General features: G+C 40.2%; 1 protein-coding gene across 1 annotated transcript in view; it reads right to left on the reverse strand.

Annotated features, from left to right (window-relative positions):
- LOC146855884 (dynein axonemal heavy chain 12-like) overlaps positions 1-22,235 on the reverse strand; it is a 51,789-nt gene extending 29,554 nt beyond the window's left edge. Inside the window, exon 1 of the mRNA XM_085653830.1 lies at positions 22,176-22,235. The gene's annotated coding sequence lies outside the window, so the exon portion shown is untranslated. The remainder of the gene's footprint in view (positions 1-22,175) is intronic.
- Positions 22,236-22,471: the final 236 nt, after the last annotated feature.

Below are 22,471 nucleotides of genomic sequence, written 5' to 3' on the forward strand. Positions count from 1 at the left end.
ATTAGTAATTTTGTGCTCCTGCTTTCAGCGTACCCATTCTTTAGTTTCTTCCAGTCGTGCGAGTGTACACGGATACTCTTCTGTCAGACCTAGTCCATTTTACAGCCTGGTTACACAAAGGAGCCAATTGATAAAAAAATAAAAATACTCAGCACACTCCTAGCTATGTTTTTCTTCCAATGTGGATTCCTAAATTTGATAATAGTAGCTATCCATATTAAAAATACAAAACATCTAATTAGCCTCACGCTTAATCTGTCACATGCACTTTTAAGATGTGTTCTATTAAAACCGGGCTGAAATTACATGATTGCTACAAAAAAAATGCAAAACACAGAAAGGGTGTATATTTCACACGTGTTAGCTCTACAAATAGTGACGTATGTAGCAGAAGAGAACCAGATGTTTTACAATTATTTTTAGCCGCTGACATTCATTGAAAAATATCGCAGGTAAGTAACACGCGCCAAAAGAATCTGCAGATCTGCTACCACGCCGGCACTACTCTATGGTGTTTCGGGGAAGTAATACCACTGCAGAATTTTGCATTTTACACTTAAAACCTTAACTTCAGAAATAGTGGATACAGCCGCAGGCAACTTTTTAATACTGTGCACATGTTAACAAGTGCAAGTGTACTTTATAAACGCATACAATGTCAGCATCTCCGCCAAGAGTGGATTATGAGTGGATCTCTCCAAGTGTATCCATCTCTGAGGTGGGCGGGTTAGGAGGGAGAAACATCATTGGGCACACTCACCGTAAACCATGGCCCCTCCTGTCTCGTGCAAGAAGCGAAAGCGATGGTTTTTGAAGAGCCATATGGTGAGGATGGTTAGAAAAAGCAAAAAGTTGAAAATCAACAGCTCCAACGCACCCAGCATGCATGGACGGTGTTGTGACAAATTCAAGTCCTCGTGGGAATCCGTTCCTGAGCACCCACAGCGCATGCATACAAGTGTGATCTAGAAGGCCGTGCTTGCTTACAACGCATCCGTCTTGAGCCAGTGAGGCCGCGCTCAGTTCGCTGGATGGCTGTTCTAAGGTGGAGGGCACGAGAGCATCATTGAAGATGCGCATCCGTAAAAGAGACAAAAAGGTAATTGAGGAAACAAAATGTTTGATGTCAGAAGGCACCGAACACGATACCCCTTGCCCCCGCAGACACAGCAAGACACCGCAAACTTCATCAATAACGGCAGAGGCTTCCAGTTTTCAATTTCACAATGAAGATAAATCTGAGCACTGGATGTTTGTTTGTTTGTAAGAGACATTAACAACGGCACACGGCAGGGAGACACGACTAAAGCAAGCATCATGCATTAAAACAAGCGCGGTCCTGAAAGTGAAAGAGGACCGCGCTGCAGCCGGAGCATGGGGATCTCTTGTCTTTATGGGGTCATGTGTTAGAAACATATGGCCCCATAAAGATAAGAAAGTGCTTTGCGACAGACGCAAAGCAGGCCACCGAGTCCGGCTCAGAGGCGAAAGGGCGTCTACAGAAAACCCTCATTTCCAATGGCAGGCCACTGTTTAGCATAAACGGTGATGCCAGCCAATAGAAATGAGGGGCGGGGCTTAAAGCCCTCTTCTGAAAGTCCTTATTAACAATAAATCTCGTGAAAAAAAAGAAAAGAGAAGCAAAGGAAGATGGTAAGCTTGGGAAAGCAATTTCTCCTTGGGACCTTCATTGAAAGGTATGGGGTCGCATGTCTCACTTTATCACTCAGTGTTGAATGTGGAGGGTATGTTTTTTTTTTATACTTCGTTGACATGCATAATGGAATACACTGCAAATAACCTCCCAGATTAAGTGTCTATCAAAGAATACCAGATGACTCTGAATGTTTCTATTCATGTGAGAACTTCAATATTTTATTACAGGTGATTAAAAGAAGGCCTTCGTCGTCATCCGTGTTTTAATGCAGGCTGAGACGCTTTGGGAATTTAAACTACCTTGACTTCATATTTTTAAAGATTATATCTTGTCATTTCCCCCCACGAATGCTCTTATCCTCAAAGCTGTCTAAATTCTGAACATGCACAACTATTTCTTTTTTTCTTCATTCCTCTATTGAATCCCTAAACTGTTTTATATAGCTGACACACAATGCACACTTAAACTGAACTATGCTCTACTGAACCAACTTTGCGCCGGCTAAGGCTGAATGAGGCTCCAACACTAATCTCTCCATTGTCTAACTTCAAACCTATTTAAATAGTAATTGATCAAAGATAAACTGAATAAAGACTAGTATTTCTATTGGTTAATCACAATCCTCTAGGCCACTTACATCAGAGTTATTCACAACATGATCTTTCACTTTCAATGAAGTGGTAACATTCTAGAATATGCCACAGCTTACTTTTTTCAGAGCATCATTTTTCTGAACTGTTGGACTGCATGTTTGAGTTGAAACTAAAACAAGCTTTGCAATGTCACTGTAAATGGTATCTTCTCCTCCAAGGTAACCAGGCCTCTCAATGTTTTTCTGAGCTCATTTAATTAGATTACAGCACACGCTTGAGTTTATGCTCCTGGGACTCCCTGCAATATGGCTAGGCCTGTCACTTTGTCACCAAGTTACAATCAATCATCATGACACACTACTGGCAGTAGTTTTGTAATGAAGCTTCCTGCAATGCCAGGAAGCCTTGAATAGCATTGTATTGATACCTGCCACTCTCGTTTTTTAGAGAAGGACAAGATAATGGAAACAGAAGAAGCTTTTATAGAGGGTTCATTTTTATTCCTCATATAGATTCACTTTTTCCCATTTGCACCGCTACTACTGACTGGGTGTGTGCCTCTAATTGTGGTGCCAGCTGTGGGGTTGAATAAATATTTGCAATAAACTAGCTACCAGTAAAACTATGAAGTGAGCGAAGCCTTTGGACCGAACAAAATATATTTAATCGTTGCAATCAAAACTACAGTTTGTTCTCTTAATAGTCATTCAAAGACCTACTATTGCTAGTATACTACATTATTTTAAAGGATATGTTATAATTCACTTAGATCTACCAACAAAAGTTTAAAATGGCTTAAATCGAAGCTTCTATTTGTGTATGTAAAAAAAGAGTAAGGCTCAGAAGGCACATATTCCTGGTGACAAAGACAAATATTACAAGGCAAACATACTTGTTTGGCACAAGAATGTTGCTCTCCAAGCCTCCTTCCATTACTCATTAACCTGTGGGGTGGAATCATTTACGCTCCAGCAAATTAGTAGAACATTAGCTTCTTGCCAGATGAAAGCACACTATTGAAATTCATTGTTTTTGGTAACACTGCATCCATCTCTCCCTCATTTACAATAGGTTACAACCTACACCTGAGGGTCAACAATACTTTATCTTTGTTTCTTGGCTTCAAAGCAATATATATATTTTTTTTAGTAATCTTCCTTTTTTCTTCACTGTGCACGTCCTAACTATCCGAAATGCCATTTCTGATTTTCTGTACTCTATGAACAGTATAAATAATCAATTTGACTCTGTTGCCCTAAACAACATTGTGGCATTTAATTTGGGAGTTTAAACGTTTCTCAACGCAATCTCATGGATACAATGGCAGAGGTTAATGGAAAATCTTTATTTTTTGTACAGAACAAAGAAGCAGAAAAGTACCAGTACTGCAAGGATGTCACGAAGGGGCTGAAGTGTTATAAATAAGACTGCTGTTTTATTAACTGTACCTTCCTCGGCCATTGGCTTCCATGTGAACCATCTTCCGAGTCCCAGCAATGTAGTGAGTACAGATCTGAAGACTTTTGCGCAGATCTCTGCAGCTACACTCTGATGAGAAACTTATGAGAATGTGTTTTTTGGCACAGCAACTAATTGTAGGGCATTTTATTGGTCAACACGGTTTTCAACAATGACACATGCATATCCTTTTACAAATGTGCTAACTTCTTTTCAACTTCTGTGAGATGCTGAAGTTATTAGTTTAACACTCACAGTAGATTGTGTATCCACGTCTTGTCAGTTGAAAAAGACTTTGTGAAGCCACGTCTTGCGATTTCATCCGATTCTACATTCTTTCTTTATCATTTCCTCTGACGTGATTGGGTGAAGAATCAAAGGACATTTAAGGTAACCTTTAGAACCTCGATGTATCTGGCCAAATGAAGCTCTGATAGTCAAATAGCAAGTGAAAAACCCTCCTGCTTCAATACAACTGTTAGACTTGGCATCTTTGGCGTGGTTTCCCCTGACATTTTGCCTCTATCTCCTGTATTTTTGATGCTGTGCTGGATTTCGTTTTTGCTGGCTTAGATGCTTTGGGCACTTTGCCACAGCTGATCAGTATCAAAGAGAAAGTGCTCCCTCTGTAAATTGTGGTGACAAATGGTTCTCCCAGATTGGCATATTTGATTTACTGGTAAGCCCCTAGTAAAGTGCACTAAGTGTGCCAGGGCCTGTAAATCAAATTTTACTGGTGGGCCTGCAGCACTGCTTGTGCCACCCACATTAGAAGCCCTGAAAAGGTATCTCAGGCCTTCCACTGCTGTGTCTGTGTGCAGTTTGTTAACTGCCATGTCTACCTGGCAAGTGCACCCACTTGCCAGGCCCTAACCATCCCTTTTCTTGCATGTAAGGCACCCCATGGTAGTCCCAATGTACCCCAATGGGCAGGGTGCAGTGTATGTGAAAGGTAGGACATATACTGGTGTGTGTGACATGTCCTGATAGTGAAATATTGCCAATTTCGTTTTCACTATTGAAAGGCTATCTGCCCCTTAGGAGCTTGACCACTTTTCTCCATCAGAATTTCTAAGTCTGAAGGTAAAGACAAACCTGGCTCCTGTATCAGACTCACGCTCCGTCATGGTCGGTCTTAACTTTTGATTTTGACCCAGTCTAGTGCGACCAGATAGCCACAGTTGGCCCTTTCTGCTTCTTGGTTCTATTATTAACTCGAACTTTAAAAATTCAGATCTCTGGCTCTACATTTTGGATTTTTGTCGTTTTGGTCTGGGATTTTTCTGGTGTTGTGTTTTCACTTTATTACTGTTTATGTGCTGCATAAATATTTTATACACTGCCTCTAAGTTAAGTTTTACTCCTTTGTTTCAAGCAAACAGATTGTTAAGCACAAGTATATTTAGTAGCTTTTGTGGCTCACTCACCTTCAACTAATACTTCCATTTCTCCCAAAAGCACACGCTACATCCAGTAACCATCTACTATAGACGAATGAGTGAAGTATCAAAGCATTTTGCAGGCCTTCCAAATGTTGGATTCAGTTGTTTATGGCAAAAAAACACCCAACATCTTTGTTGTTTTGATTGCCCATAAATTAATACATTGATCAATTTAATTAATTAGTGAGGCACAGATGATGCGAGAGAATGTAACTACAGAGAATGTAACTACATATACTATTTAATTTAACACAGTTCACAACAGAACACTAAATAAAATAGAACAGTACAAAAATGTAAAGTCTAGTGTCGGAGACCATGGGTCATCATTAGTTCACCTAAAAAGAAATAATTTTTGGCTTTGTGATATAAAATATGAAGAGTCAAATCAAGCTATACCTCCAACTTTGGAAAAATCAGTTCAACCTAATTTTACATACATTTAGTTCTGTGTATACAAAATTAAGAGAGTGGGCTCATTTGCACTTACAAAGCTTGCTTATTACTTAAGTAGTATATTTCAATACATGATATGCAAGGGATAGCTTTCATTAATGCAGCAAATGAAGTGGCACTAAAGGCTCTTGGGTAAATGGTGCCCACTGCACCTCATTAACAGTTGTATTTCACTACCTAACAAATTTGGAGAGGGCCCATTTTCCTTGCTTGCAGTAGCATGCCCACATGAGTGAAGATGAAAATCTGATGAATTCCAAATTTTTCAAAACAATAGGTACTTAGTTAAAGTACACCCACTTTCTTTGAAAAAAATAATAGGACTGAAGGGGCAGCAACAGCAACCCTTTGCAGCACAGGGACTGTTACTGCTTCTGAAAGTTTCACTCGAGGGGAACAGTTATTCTCAAAAGCTATCAGCTCAGTCCCATGCTCTGAGTTTTTTCAGCCACCCCATAAATATTCCAAGGCAGCCTGGTCCATTTAATTAAATCAACTCAATCAACACATTGCTAACAAAACCTCACCCAACTCTCACAAGAGAAAAGTATGTGAGTGTGTAGGCTCAGGAAAAAAAGTGGAAATCTGCCATATATGGTTAGGCCAATAATCAAGAACTGAGTGAGACTAAATCTGCACAATACAAACTTTCAATACACATTGATTAAAAATTAAATGCAGCCAGTGATGCTTCATCTTGTATCAAAGTCTGCAAGTTTCTTTTAGCCGGCTATTGATCTACTAGCAGTAGGAATCGAGACAGGGGTACAAGAAAGCCATGTTTGACCGTTTCAGACAATTGTTTTCAATCTTTTCATTCAAATGTTAGAAGGTGAAGAGATTAAGGCGTCTCATTTAGGGTTTGAAGGAGTTAGAACGACACAACAACCGGTGATTATGCCACCCCTTTTAGATGAGGGCCAACCACTTATACTGAGAAACTCCCTGACCTTCAGGGTCAGTGAGTGTTTGTGCTCTAGAAACAATTTACTGCTTTGAGCGTTAGTTGCCGAAAAGCAAAAAAAAGATGCTGTACATGCTCTCTTGACATGGGGGTCCACATAGCATTAATTTCTGATAAATGTATTCTAGCTCTGCTGAGTGGATCACGTTTGTCAGAAATAAATCACCAAAAAGATATTTTGCCATAAATATGTAGAAAGGTGGTGGCAAAGACTGACTGCCTCAGAGGGGTCGGTCAAAAAACATATCTTCTAAATTACCCCCTGAGCCTTAACCTTGTGAAAATAACAGGTTTGTGAAAATAGCAAGTTACATATTTTAATTCAATCTCATTGGTCAATATACTGCAGATATACTTCTAATATTGTTGCTTATTCTTTTCAGCAAGGCCCTGTTTATACATGGTTTATAGTAAACATGCATGGAGGTACGTTGATAGTGTTTTAGGACACCAAGCTGCCTCCATCCTCATCAGTTATTGCTCTAATGACTAGATCTCAGTCTAGTTACTCATAGCAAAAGGTTCCCTCAGACGTCTTCATCTCAAAGTTCTCCAACACAATTTACTTCGACACAGTCAAACTGACCCCCAGGACCCAGCTACATGTACATGCACATTTAAAGATATTTTGAAAAAGTCTCTTTTTAAAAAATAAATATTTTTTGTATTTCAAAAATATACTCAAGAAAAATATGTCAAATAGAGTTAATGGAGTATCTACAATACATAAAATAAAAGAATCATTAAATAGGTATCATTTCATTCAAATAGACCTTCCCAAATGTACTATTAAAGTGCTGGTAATTCAAGAACAGAATAGATTCAGGTGATAACAGGACAGCAGAAATACAGTCCTTTTAAATCTATACATTTCTTCATAGTTCAGTTAAACAGATGATATATTTCACAGAATGTTTTAGCATCCAGTTTCCTATGGCATAACAATATGACAGTTTCTGTATGCAAAAATATTTTTTGCTTCAACTGAAAACAATCTGAAGGAAGCACAACATAGTAATTACTGGTAGCTTCCTGCAATTTTTGTGTAGTCCATCTATTTTAAGAGTAGCCCAGCAGACGGCGGTTCAAAGCAAACCAATATGACCCACAGATAGAATCTAACATCCAAATACTTCTTCAGACTCAGTTAGGCCTGCACAATGTGTAACCAGATTCTATTATTATGAATACAAAGCCTGGGACACTTATCAAAAATCACACTTTAATTTTTGAGGTTGTTCAAGCATGTAACTACACCCAGATAGAAAAGAAACTCATGCCAGAGACGGGAGTAAGTGAAATCACAAATCTCTGACCCAGTAGTTAAGATGACTGATCCAGTTATGGATAAACCAATGTGAGGTATATCTTTGCCAGGTAAAAATTCTAATCATTGCCAAATTCCAGACAAAATATGTGTCTATGTAGCAAATTCGAATATCTTACTGAGCGAAAAACAGGTCATAAACTACATAATTGTAGAGTATGAAAAAATAATCTTGAACTTTAATAAGTGCCTTTTTAAAATGTTTAAATAGCCCAAATGCATCATCTTGTCTGACACAGAAGTGTTCACAAAATGCTTTATTCACTTCTTTTCCAAACTACAAGCAGTCTCTCCTCATTGGAAAGAACTAAGATGCTGCAGTCTCTCAACGTTGTCCCTGTATGTGACAAGAGAAAGTTATATGATTTACAATTAGTAATACAGCCTTATATCGTACCTTTTTTGGATTCTGAGGTAGCTGAAAAAACAAATGGCATAGGATATTTAAATCACCCGTTATTAAGTGCAACAAAGAGTTCTCTAAAGGTTGATTGCCTTCCAATGAAAACCTTGAAAGACTGAGTGGAGGAGGCTTCATGTTAACATTTAAGAATTTGAAGTGTGAGTTCTGTACTCTAACGTATCGGTATGTAGATGTTTAAGAATTGTGTGTAGTACATTATTGAACCAGATGAAACTTCTGATCACACCTTCAAGTTTAGCAAAGTATATAGCATGTAAATAATATGCTAAATTAGAAAATAGAAACATAGTGGAAGAATAAACATTTTAACAAAGGCTACCCTCCACATTGTGGAGAGTAGAAGATGCTTCCATCTGTCCATTACTGTGATAGCATTTCGACTTAATGAAAGAAACTTTTGCTCTTAAAAGTCAGTTTGTTTCTCCATAACACAAATACCACGATACCTCCCAGAGCACGTAGTTAGTCTTCCTGTCGAAATTCATGAAGAACAGTTACTTTTGGTTTAAAGAGTGGGTCTTCATGATTTTATTTAATGACACTTCAAATCAGTAAACGTGGCGATTAATGTTTGGCACGATTAACATTTTCCACACTAATAAATGAAACTCTAGGTCATTTGCATTTTGTTCAAATTTGGCAATACCATTGATAGTTGGAAGCACCTCCTGGATGTGCAAATTAATATTGCCAACAGCTGTGGAAAATTGTACAAATATTTAGAGAGAGAAGGCATCAAGACTGTCTATCCCTGGTAACTGAAACAGAGCTTAATTTTTCTGAATTAAAGATAAAGGGCCTTTGTTAAGTTGGTGACGTGGGGATGAAATCCCATTCTGATTAGCGTAGAGAAACGCAAACCCAACCCAAAATTTCAAATGCTTACTCTTCATCCAAATAGGATAGCCACAGGGATAAGCCATGAAGTGAATAAAGCAATGGGTTCTATATAATAATGTGTATTACTGGCGATATTATGTTTTGGTATAAACAGTTTTTTTTATTCCAGGTGGATCAACTTGGAAATGTCAGCAATAGCTTCTTGGTTAATAATTTTGCCAAGATTTCATAATTGCTATTTAAATGTGCGATGTCTATATAAAGGCATTTCCAATGAGGTTTCCATGGATAAGGATAATAATCAACACCTCTAATTTGAATGGGGAAGGAACATCTCTAATTAGTTAGAGATGATTACATAAAACATTTAAGGTGGATGATTAGTTGGGCTGTGAATATGCTACAAACTTTGGCTGGGTGAGCCATCTTTCTCCACGTCTTTCCTATTCCGAGATCAGCTACTTCATCCACAAATTCCTTATCCAATACGGGCATCCATCAGAAAATTACTAACATTCCAAGAGAAAAAGGGATTGGAATTTTGTCTAAAAGCTTCTCTACATCCATACGATCAATGATCGGACTCATAAACAAGAGCACAGTGTGTAGAAACACTGATGGTAGGTTTACCAAGACTTTAATCTGAAAGCAATTTGTAAGACTGATAATGACATGTATTTCCTATTTTCAAAAGTCCAAGCAAACAGTTTCCAGCATATGCTCCTTCCTAATAACTTTTCTGCCCTACAAAGGCTGTATTTACAAACATTTGCTGTAATAGTACTTTCTGAATCATTTTGGCATATTCCTACCTTACTTCATCACATCATGATTGAATAAACTGCCATTTAGAGTAGCATAGTGGCCATTTTAAATCCATTAGATATTGTGAGCTTCTCTTATGAATCATCGCAGTATCTTTCCCTGCATTGTTGCCATAAACGCTTCCTATGTTGTCTAGGATTTCTGTTCAACAATTGATATTCAAAATGCACTAGCAAGTAACATTTCATAGATTGGTAAGAAGGGGTTGTGGTTATCTTCTATAGACCTATAAAAAGGTAGATACTACATATCTTTCACTTCAGTAAGTTTTCTTGATGAGATTACACCATATAATTTGATACCTCTTTGGCATGCTTACATCCAGTGTAAATAGTGTTGCTACTGATATGGTTTCTGAAAAACTGAAAGAGTTACAGAGGAAATGGAGACTATCCTAGAGCACACCAACAAACCAAATAAAATCTCCTTTCCAAATGTGAAAATGTCAATGGAATAGGTTAAGAATACTGGAGAATTTACCTCACAATCCACTACAAAAAGTTCACTTGTTGCCTGGTTCTCACTACGTGAAAATGAATCTGATGTCTATTTTGATCTCTGAAGGAAAAAGGTCTGAAATACCTTTGAGAAAGAAAATATACCTTAAAAATACAGAAACAAGATTCTTTCTAGATGTCAACTACCTACTATGCTGATTTGGAAAATGCTTGCATTCAAATGCCGTTTGGCCTTGCCAGGCTTTAACTGCCCACCTTGGAGTCTAAAAGACTTAAACTTTCTCTTTGAATAATCCATCCAATAATGTGAAATTTAAATTTTATGCTGTAATCGTCTGCTGACATTAAAACCTTTGGGGGGGTCACTTAAGTCTTAAAGAGGCCATCTCTTGATCTCACTAGAGCTGTAAAGGGTACCCTCCATTTCTAAATTAATGTTTTCTTCTTTAAATCTGAATCAGACTGTTCTTGCACAACTTCAGAATTTGATAAGGTATTATTCAAATGGCTATTTCCACACATGAGCAGAAAAAAGTGACGCTATGATGCATTTTGAAGATATGAGAATAACGTTTAAATTGCAGGTGTGTCAATGACCTCATTCTCCTTTGTAGACTGATTTCATTTGTTAACACAGCAGCATATGCTCCAATTACCTCTTAGGCGTTTCAACAATAGAAGAGATAAATAACATGTACTAAGTTAAGTGGCTTGAATAGAAAATTGGAAATGAATCCACTGCTTTTCTATCTGTTCAGGTTAGAAGCAGATATTATATCAACTTGTTTGTAAGTGACTATGTAAAATGTGTTGCCCAATAGGTATTCTCAAATCAGCAAAATGGTGCCTCCAACAGTTTCTAGCAATATCGCCTTTTCTTTTTGATTTCTACCTTCAATTAATTAAAAAGCATGTTCATGCTGATGTTATTGCCTATTAAACAAGTAGACACCAATCGGTATTCCTCTGGTTGTGGGATGTTTGAGAAGTCTGAATTAGTGGTTATTGTCTGCCTGTATACAAAGAGATGCTGGTAGCTGGTAACCACCTTAACCTGAATCCCACCAAAATAGAGCTTTTTCTCAGGAACCTTGTCTTCGACTCAAATAAATGTTGAACTGGACTAGAGGGGGTGTGCCCTATTCTGGTTCCAAATAACAAAAGAAGAGCACAATCTCATCATACAATTACTGATCACTATATTTCTCTTAGTGCAGTACGAAACCCAAACTGTTGGCTCTAATTGACAAAGCTCACATAGAAGAATTTTTCTTTGACATGGGAAAAGTCAGATTTCCACTTGGACAGTTTTCCAATTTGACTTTGGGTAGTAGGTACTGTGTTTGTAAAGTGTATTCCCATACAACAATATTTAATTATCCTCATACAAATGTTATACATAAAGCTAAAACTAGGTCGCAATATTAAATGCGCCCTTAAAAGTTACAAGATATAGTTAATACATTCCAAAAATCACTTACAGGGATACAACACTAGCACTGCATCTGGTAACAATAAAGGAATGGCACAGAGAAGCTTGTTTGATAAAATAATTTTGCACCTGTTTTTAAACAAAAGTTGTGTCATGCAGAGCAACCTTTTAACATGGTTGGTCTGGTCGAACCAACCACTACAGCTGAGGTGACCTTACCTCACAAAAAGCTGAAGACAAGTAAAGCTCAAGAACCAGATGGATTTTCTGTCCACTTCTAGATACATTACCTTCAACTCCAATAATAAATCTTGCCTAACTTCTTATGTTACTTATAGAAATGTTAATGTTAATTTTTATTAGCAATGATATTACTTCTGAAACGCTGCTGGGAATTTAAACTTTAGAAATGATAGACCAGTGGCACTGATAAATATGGTATGTGCCATTCCTGTTTACAAATCAAGTGAAGGGACAGATAATATTATCCAATTCAAAAACATAAATACATTGATTTGATAACCTAGATTTTTTTTTCTTCACTGACACCTAGACAGATGAATGCACTCAACTGAGTCTGGAAGCATTATACATTCAGACTACTCAATCATCTCCCTAGACAGATAACGGAAAGCAGAGGTGGGGTAGCAGTCATTCATAAAAGCAACATCAGCTGTGCGAACATACAAATCAATGACCAGCTTTCAGTAGCTATCATGTTTATCGTCCCAAACCCACTAAAGCTGTGTGTTGTATCACCAGCCTAGAGACAACTAAATACTTGCAGAGCAATTGATTGAGGTTGTCATGGATTCACTCTTTAAATCAAGCCACAACATCTTCCTTTGTGATTTAATCATCTAGTTTCTACAGGGCAACTTTCTCCAACAATTTTGCACAACCCCACTTACATAGAAGGTTCAACACCAAATTTCTAATCACCGAAAGAGGAAGAATAAAAGAATGATAAGCCAGTTCAAGTCGAATGGTTAGACCATTTTCTCATTCCCTTGTCTCTCCACTCTGCAAAATTCTCAAAGAATGATCAACCGATAGGGCATAAGCACAGGGTGAGAAATTTGAGAAATCTAAATATGTGCATTCTCACCATTGAAGTCAAACAAGCCATACTTCATATCCCATCTCCTTAAAACGTTGCTGGCAGACCACAATAAAGAACGCATAACAGGGATTATTGGCACAGTAGCCTTTAAAACACTCAAAATACATAAAATTAGCATGCTGATTTATGAAAGACATAAATGAAAGCAGGAAGATGCTGAAAGCCTCAGAAGGTGTCAAAAGCCCGTAGAAATAATATTCTAATAAGGAATATCTAAATATAAAACTCAAATTTAAAGATAAATCTTTACATGCAAGAAAAGAGATTGAGCAAGTAAAGAACCACATGAAAAACACTTTGAAAGTGTGAAGCAAGCTACTCTCCGTATAGTTGGTAGATTAAGTAATGCATCAAAAGAAAGATGCATTGAATTCTTTAGCTTCTTCCTAGGAAAAGTGAAAAAGATTGAACTCTCTCTCCTACCCCCTAAATTCACAAGGCATAATGATTTTACCTTAATTGCCAAATCCACCTGGACCAACTTCAAAGAGGCCTCCCCATCTAAACTGCTGAAAACGATTGGCAAAACTAAACTCATGTCTCATTTCTCTGAACCAATACCAACTGCGCCTCATAAGGAAATCTCCACTTCCTCCAGTACTGCTGGATAAACCTGACCAACACCTTTCTTTCACAAGGACAAACCCACGACTGTTTGGAAATGGGCTAATTATCAACACTGATTAAAAAAAATAAATGTATGGACTTAACTAATTTAAATAACTACAAACAGGTCTGCAACATTCCAGTCATGGCTAACTGGCTAAAATCTTAGAGCGCTGTGTTGAGACCCGGCTCAAACAATTAATTGAAAAAACAATTTGTTTAATAAGACGCAATTGGAGTTTTGATCAGGCTTCAACACTGTGGCTGCTACTCAAATATTCGATGATGTTCTCTGTATCCTTGAGCAAGGGGACTTGTGCCTCATTGTTTTACACTTCTCAGCCATCACCGACACAGTGAATCATGTCACTCCTTGTAAACTCCGGAAAAATTGGGGCTCAATGGGACAGTCCTTAGATGGTTGTCCTCATAGCTGCATAAATGGAACCAAGGCATAATAAAAATAGAAAATCTTACCTTGGATCCCACAAGTCAATTCAGATGTTCCCCAATGCTCTATTCTATCCACAGTACATTTTAATCTCTGACCAGCACAAACATGTTTTCCCACTTTTATGCAAAAGAAGAGCCTATCTGAAAATTTCCTCCCCTGGTGATGTGCAACACATGGGCAGAATCCTCGAAGATATTCAAACTAGTATGATACCTTAATACTTTAAACTCAACAATGAAAAACTGTGTTCCTCCTACTTTATCCACCACCCAGTACTGTCCCAAAATGAACAGTGCTCATTCACCTCTTGGCTCTGAACTGCAAACCCAAAGTTATGGAATCCACATACCGACTGAGTAGCTATCTAGACTGAAACCTCAGTCACCAAACTCCTAACAATGGAATGGCAAAAGAAGCACAATTGCAACTCTGAATTATCTGCAGAATAAAGTGTTTCATATTAGATTAAAAGATAATAATCTCTTGTCTGGTCAAGGCTTGACTACATTAATTCCTAACCTACATCCAGTTCCTCTCAAGCAACCCTTTATGCAGTTGCAAGGATGGCCAAAGGCACTGGGAAATTTGACCACATCTCTCTGATCCTGCTTCAATCCAACTGGAATGAAAAGCATACACAAAGTCACCTGCATCATGCATAAAAGCTCTACTTCTGAGCAACCCCAGACTACCTTGCCAAAAATCTAACCATTTCTGGCGGTCACCATCTCCTACGAAATGAGGAAACTCTGGAATTCGGGAAAATAAAACAATTAAGCATTTTCATGGATTACACTAAGAGTCTGGGAACTTCATTAGACCAGCTATCAAAACAATCTCTTTCAATGACATCTTCAAAAAGGAGACAAACCTATTATTTAAACATAAATTTCAGACTTGATTGCATTTATATGACGGAAGAACAAGTTACTTACCTTTGGTAACATTCTTTCTGGTAGAGACTGTCTAACTGCATATTCCTCACCTTTTGAATTTTCCTCCTGGTGTCAGATGGGATCTGTAAAATCTTAAGCAGTACTCCTCCATGCCAGCAAAGCACCAACAGCTCAGCATCAACGTCGCTCCTTGCCAGGACTTGTGCAGGGCTGTAGTGGTGCCACCAAGCGTGCTGACATCAGTTGCTTTCTGAATCATTTGGGCCCGCAGAGTCAAAATCGGATCGGTTGTGACCTTTGAGCAAAAATCAAACTTGGGATTTTTTTACGCGGGAAAGAGTCCAGTTCACAGAATGGGGCAAAAGGGAAGGTCAGTGAGAAATCTGCAGTTAAGCACCTCTACAAGAAAAAGAGGTCAGCGAAGGTAACTTGTTCTTCTGATAGAAATTTCTAACTACAGATTTTCAATGGATACAAAAACTGTTTTTCCAAGGTGGTTAAACTGTGAACTGGCTTACCCCAAAAAGTCCTGCGAACCCGAGCAAGCAAAGTGCCCATCTCGATAGACCGGACTGTCTAAAAAGTAGTGAGTTGAACATATGGAGGGATGTCCATGTGGCCACCTGGCAAATGTCAAGACAGGCACTCCATGTGCCAGCATAGTGGTAGCAACCTTTACCCAGCCTGCAAATGCATCACAACTGGAAATGTCAACAATGAAGGCTGGTCCAGCAAATGTAAAAAGGCCAAAATTGCAGACAGGTACCCTTTAACCATGGTCAAAGCAAGCCCTTTCCTTGCTAAGGACAACACACACAGCAAAACCTCTGACAACCTGGTGTGAAGTGGATCAACTTTGTTTGCAAGTGTACAAGGTCACAAACTTGTCCCAAAGGCAGGTTTATACTTGCTCGGTGGAGGGGCGTCAGGCTACCAAAATAATATCCACGACCTCAGGAGGGAAGTAAAAAGTGTTCAACTGTCTCTGCTCAATCTCCAAGCATGAGGGTGGAGGGTGCACAGATTTGGCTGTGACAGGCTATCCTCTCAAAGGGGAAGCCTGATCAGGGAACAGATGCACAAGCCTAGGATTTTAGAATGCCATACTCTATGTGCCTACTGCAGAGCCACTAGGATGACTTGGAAAAGGTGTAACGGAGTCTGGAGTTTTACTCAAAGCAGAACGAGTATCCTAGCGAGAGGTGCTTTGGAAACTCCAATGAGCAGAAATTCTGAGATTGGGAATTCTAGGCATTGACAAACAGATCAAACCAATGTTCTCCCATTTGCAGAAGGGACCTTGCATCACCTGCATGTGTAATTATGGGGTGTAAATGCCATTCATGATCCGCAAGGCATCAATGGCTGAGTTTGTCTACCCTGGCTTTCAAAGATCCCTCAAGATGCTTCCTCACCAGGAAAAGACCTTGTTTTCAAGACATGTCCAAAGGTGCATAGCCGCTTAGCACAGGATCCATGACTCCACCACATAGTGCAGGACCTCAAGGCAGTGGTGTTACCTGTGAACACCTGAACCAACCTCCCTTTGATAGATGGCAGTAAGGCTTTCAACAGCAAGGGAATGACTCACAGCTCTAACATTTTGATGTGGAGCCAAGCCTATATGAGACCATAGGACTCTGATCGCCACCGCTTACAAATGGCCGCCCTACTGCAAAAGGTGAGGCATGGGTCACCCATCAGCTCTGGGTGAGATGGGGAGCGGGAGTCTGCCACTGACTCATTCATGGCCCTTTAGACACCTCTGCAGACCTTTCGCAGTCCCTTCCAAAATTTCACCTTGATCAGAGAGATTCCCCTTGTGATGGGACTTCAGCTCCCAATGCAGAGCCCACATGTGCCACTTTGCGAGAATGACTAGAGGCCATCGATCCCAGCAGCCTTACTGAAATCCAGGAATGATGCTGAAACTTCATAGCCCAAATGAACCGGACTCCCCGCTCTGGGGGTAGGCAAGAAATCATACTCTGTCCTGAATGGTTCCAATGAAAGGAGGTGGCTATGAAGGAGTCTGTGTGACTTCCGCATGGTTATAATGAACCCCAACAATGTTAGGAAGTTTGCCTTAGTCTGGAGGTGGGTGACACTGCCAGAGACGAGTCTGTCTTCAGCAGCCAGTCATCGAGGTAGAAGAAGACTGGAACCGCTGACCTCCGAAGCTGCAACCACCACCATCATTTTCATGAACAACCGAGGGGCACTGGTGAGGCTAAAGGGGAGCACAGCAAACTGGAAATGCTCCTCATCCACTGTGAACTACAGGTAACCCCTATGGGCTTGCAAGAGAGTGATAAGAAGATAAGCATTCTGTAAGTCCAGTGTTAGGGACAAGAGCAGAAAGGTCCTGAACCAAAATGAGCCTCCTGAATCTTTCTCTCCAATGGAAGGAATTTAGAGGATGAAGGTTTAAAATAGAGTTGTGGCCTCCGTTCTTTTTCGGTAACAGAAAGTAGCAGAACAACAACTGCTACCTACTTATGGCGGAAGCACATTCTCCATGGCTCCTTTGGCCAAAAGAGGCTGCACTGCCTCCCAAAGTAACAAATGGTCCTCCATTAGCTGTTTGAAGGTTGGAGGGAGGGTGGTGGGGTTTTGCAAATTGGTAATGCATACCCCGCTGGACAATCTGCAACACCCACTTGTCCGATGTAATTGCCTGTCACGCTGGCAGAAAGTGACAGATCCTGCCTCTGACAAGGTGTCTATGTGTCATGAAGGACACGCAAAAGACGCTTAGGGGCTGTAGCAACTGAAGGGGTGGCAAACTTGGACTTACACTACGCTGATGTCCACAAGATCTATGGGTACGGTGGGCACAATAGGACTAGGGGATTGCGGAGATGGTTGCAGCTGTTTGCAATGTTGGAAACATCTACCATAGCCACAGAAGAGGCAAAACTGTAGGTGAAGTTGGTGTGGTAGGGCAGACTGACCCATGCAATGTGCTATGGCCCTGCTTTCTTTAAAGCGCTCTAGAGCCAAATCTCCCTTATCCCCAAACAGGCAGGCGCAGTCAAATCGAAAGCCCATCAGGCTAGCCGGAACATCTCCCACAAATAGAGTGGACCGCATCCAAGCATGCCTACGGATGGCCATACTGGTGCCAATGGTTCTGCTCACATAGTCACTGGTATCAAGTCCACAACGAATCATGAACACAGATGCATCACTCTTGTTCGACCTGCCATCTTTGGTGTGTTTTTCCCCTGTCTTTTTTGCTTCTGACCTATATTTGACAGTGTGCTACCTTTCGTTTTTGCTGGTTTTAGAACTCTGCGTTACAACAAACAATTGATGGACGGAATGCTGACAATGCAGACATTCTCCCCCAGTCAAGAGATCTGGGTTAAATCCATCGTTCTTTTGACCACTACACCACCCCAGTTTAGACATGGCCATATGCAAATCAGTCTTGACCCTGTGCCTCATGGGAACAGTCCAGCCCGAACTGCCAAGCCATGTCTTCCCTGGAACGGAATCAAGCATCCTAGGACCGGTTTCTGGCTATCAGCCTTCATCAGCCAGGATAGCTTGACTCCAGTGGCGTAGTGAGCACGGGTCCCACGTCTGGGAATACCCATCCCACTTAGGGCGAAAAGCGTTACAACAAACAATTGATGGACGGAATGCTGACAATGCAGACATTCTCCCCCAGTCAAGAGATCTGGGTTAAATCCATCGTTCCTTTGCCCACTACACCACCCCAGTTTAGACATGGCCATATGCAAATCAGTCTTGACCCTGTGCCTCATGGGAACAGTCCAGCCCGAACTGCCAAGCCATGTCTTCCCTGGACCGGAATCAAGCATCCTAGGACCGGTTTCTGGCTATCAGCCGTCATCAGCCAGGATAGCTTGACTCCAGTGGCGTAGTGAGCACGGGTCCCACGTCTGGGAATACCCATCCCACTTAGGGCGAAAAGCGTTACAACAAACAATTGATGGACGGAATGCTGACAATGCAGACATTCTCCCCCAGTCAAGAGATCTGGGTTAAATCCATCGTTCTTTTGCCCACTACACCACCCCAGTTTAGACATGGCCATATGCAAATCAGTCTTGACCCTGTGCCTCATGGGAACAGTCCAGCCCGAACTGCCAAGCCATGTCTTCCCTGGACCGGAATCAAGCATCCTAGGACCGGTTTCTGGCTATCAGCCGTCATCAGCCAGGATAGCTTGACTCCAGTGGCGTAGTGAGCACGGGTCCACGTCTGGGAATACCCATCCCACTTAGGGCGAAAAGCGTTACAACAAACAATTGATGGACGGAATGCTGACAATGCAGACATTCTCCCCCAGTCAAGAGATCTGGGTTAAATCCATCGTTCTTTTGCCCACTACAGCATATGGCCATGTCTAAACTGGGGTGGTATTGCTCTTTAATAAAATGATACTCCCCTTCATTCATGCTCCCACCCCATAGTCATCTGTCAAATATTAAGATTTGCTACTAGGTCTATTCTAAACGGTTAGAGTTTTCACATATACATATATTGCTAACAATACCATTTTTATGTAGTTTTATGCTCTATTACTATGTTACACACTCGACACCCTCAAGTCACATCTGGACAATAAATTTAAAAAAAGTGTAATCCTGGAAAGGTAGAACTTTCGAGGCTTGTTTTTCAATTCATACAATGCCAATGGAGCTGATCTGTTAGTGCATGGAGAGGATCAATGTATATCATATGAAATAATTTATGTTCATTATTTTACCCTTTTCATTGCATACATTTTCTTCACTTAATTAGAAGCATCTTCTAACTAAGTAGATTATTAGAACATGAAATAATAAGGGTGCATTGACATAGGGTAGATTTTTAAAAAATGTGTTCTGCAAAATCTAATTGCACCTCTGATACTTTAGAGCCCTGGGACCAGCGGTCGGAGGATGGCTACCTACCATGCTTGTCTATGTGCATTGGCCATTTTCTCCTGTTTAAATAAAAAAATTGAGGTCTGCAGAATGTCTGTGTGGAAAGGGTAGGTGGCGATGTAAGCCTGAAGGCTATGCTGTAGACATTTGCGTGAGGGGCTGCACAAAGATAATGAAACCGAAAACTGAAATGTGGGATCTGCTGGTTACAAAACAATCTATGTCCATAAACTCGAAAACCCCAACTTCTTCCAGTACTGCAAATGCCTGTACATCCTGGGTACAGTAACAAAGAACAAAAAAATGCTCTGTACAGTGTGCTCATCCTTATCCCATATCTCCAGTTTGCTATGGCACTCTTGATCTTAAAGTCTTCATATTCCAGGTACAGCATAAAAAACATTTGCATGCCATCGAGAAACGTGAAATACCTCTTTTCCAATTGTTTTTTTATGGGAGCCATTTAGGAGTAGTTAAGAGATGGGGTTGCAATTTCTGTGTTGATGGCCACCACATCAGTTGACTGCCTAAACATCTCATACTGTTCAACTAATCTATTTACCTTTTGCTAGCTTTAGCTGCTGCATATTTTTGCCTGGTATTATTTAGCATTAATATATTTCAGGTTCCAGTCTTAAATTTTCTAAAAAGATTTTAATACTAGAGTCAATCTTTTTGTGACATACCTCACTGTCATATTTTTATTGGGCATGACATTGCATGTGATTGACTTTGTGGTACTTCTTGAATGGCTGAAGCCCATAAATGTAAAGCGGTGTATGAAAACACATATGTCTACCATCTGAGTCTCACTGCTATGGTACATTTATATACTTCATTTTTATTTGCCCATGTTATCAGACTCACAAACACCACAGAAGCAGCCAACTTCAAATAATGCTCCAGAAAATAAATAAAATAAAATTACATTTGCACTCTGGGTTTGAAATGTGACGTTTTGAAAGGACACTTCTTGTTGTATTTATTTTTTAAAGGCAGATCAATTTGTTGTAAATAATGTATTGGGGTAGCCTCATGGAACAAAGCAAGGGTTCACTCAAATTAGAAATATCAAAACCGCTCTGCTTCCCGGTAACCATGCTCCATGCACTTTGCAAGAGGCACCTTCACCATATTGTTTGAGATTTGAGTAAGCCCGAAGATCCCCTTATCAGTCATTGGAACTAACATTACCACGAATGTGACGCGAGCCACAATGTGACAAGTACAGTTCTCAAACTGCGTTAAGAGGATCACAGCAAATTCTATACTTGATACTCCTGCTGGAAAAATCTTAGCATTTGACGACTCGCTAACTCACTGAAATAATACTTTTCCTTGCATCCGATATGCAGCGTTACAGGTGTTCAGAACAAGCATGTGCGCACACTATCTCCATGGCCACTGGCATTTTGCAAATTTGAAGCTGCAGCACTTCCAGCATGGTTATGGATTTGCCGGATGTGTCACACAATCCATCATGTGCTTTATAATATGTAGATTACAGTAAAAAATGTTTCTAGCTTAATCAGATCAAAAGTCACTAAAAATGCAGCACGACATGCTGCCCCACAGTGGAAGGCCCTTCCCAGTTCTTGACTGGTCACGTTTATGATGCTTATTTCTGTATTTGGGTGCCAAAGTGGTATTAATGAGGTGAAACGTTTGCCCGGAATGAGTAAAAATTCCAAAATAATGAGGTAATACTAAAACAAAATGTGCCTCATAGCGCCAAATAATTCCACTTTTTCGCCGAATAATTTAGGTCAACCCTGCCACATAATTCAAGTGGTCCAAGCTACATCTTAGAAATTGTAAAATTAGACTACTGCTTCTATCTCCCTGGTACAGAAACAGTTCACTACATAACTGGATCAGATATACAACTAAAAGGAGTATGTAAACTAGAAAAAGCTATTGTTCTGGCATTTCCGATGAATGTTTTTTATTCTATTTCAAAGAGAACTTCAATCACCTCCTCCACATATTTCATACTTATTCAAGATATTAAGGCGTTGCTTCCCCTTAAATCACGATTTTCATAAAAGACTATTAGGGGAAGTGAAATGGTAACGAAGGAAGTCCCAATCACACACCAACTCTACAGGTTTTTAAAAGCACATGGGAAAGCCTGCAGTCAACTACCAAACGCACATTTAAAAACATAACTGCAGTGGCAGGATGAACTTCAGATTCTGAAAGAGGATCATTTAAGGACGCATGTGGGAAGAAAGCGTGCGCCAGACAGAGGCGAACACATGCACATAGACTACTGGGGGCAACAAAAACACACATGTAGGGCTTGAGCAACAGACTTACCAGTTGGTGTTCACATTTTCCCTTGAGCTGGTTTCTGATTCCGTAGATCTTCGGAGCCAAAAATGGACTCTCGAAAGAGATAGGCTATTTGAACCCCCCCCCCCATCCCCCCCCCCCCCCAACCCGGACTCCAGGGTCTCGCGCATGAGTCGCTAAACACGAGACAAAGCAGAGACAAAAGGCTCACAGTCTCGAGCACGGGCGGCATTGTTGCAAGGGAAAGACGTAATGTGAAAAGCACCCCGTCTCATCCGCACCGGTCCATTGGCATGCATCGACAGCCCGGGACGAGGAGG

Source organism: Triturus cristatus, chromosome 4_1 (genome assembly GCF_964204655.1).
Source record: "Triturus cristatus chromosome 4_1, aTriCri1.1, whole genome shotgun sequence".
Lineage (NCBI taxonomy): Eukaryota > Metazoa > Chordata > Amphibia > Caudata > Salamandridae > Triturus > Triturus cristatus.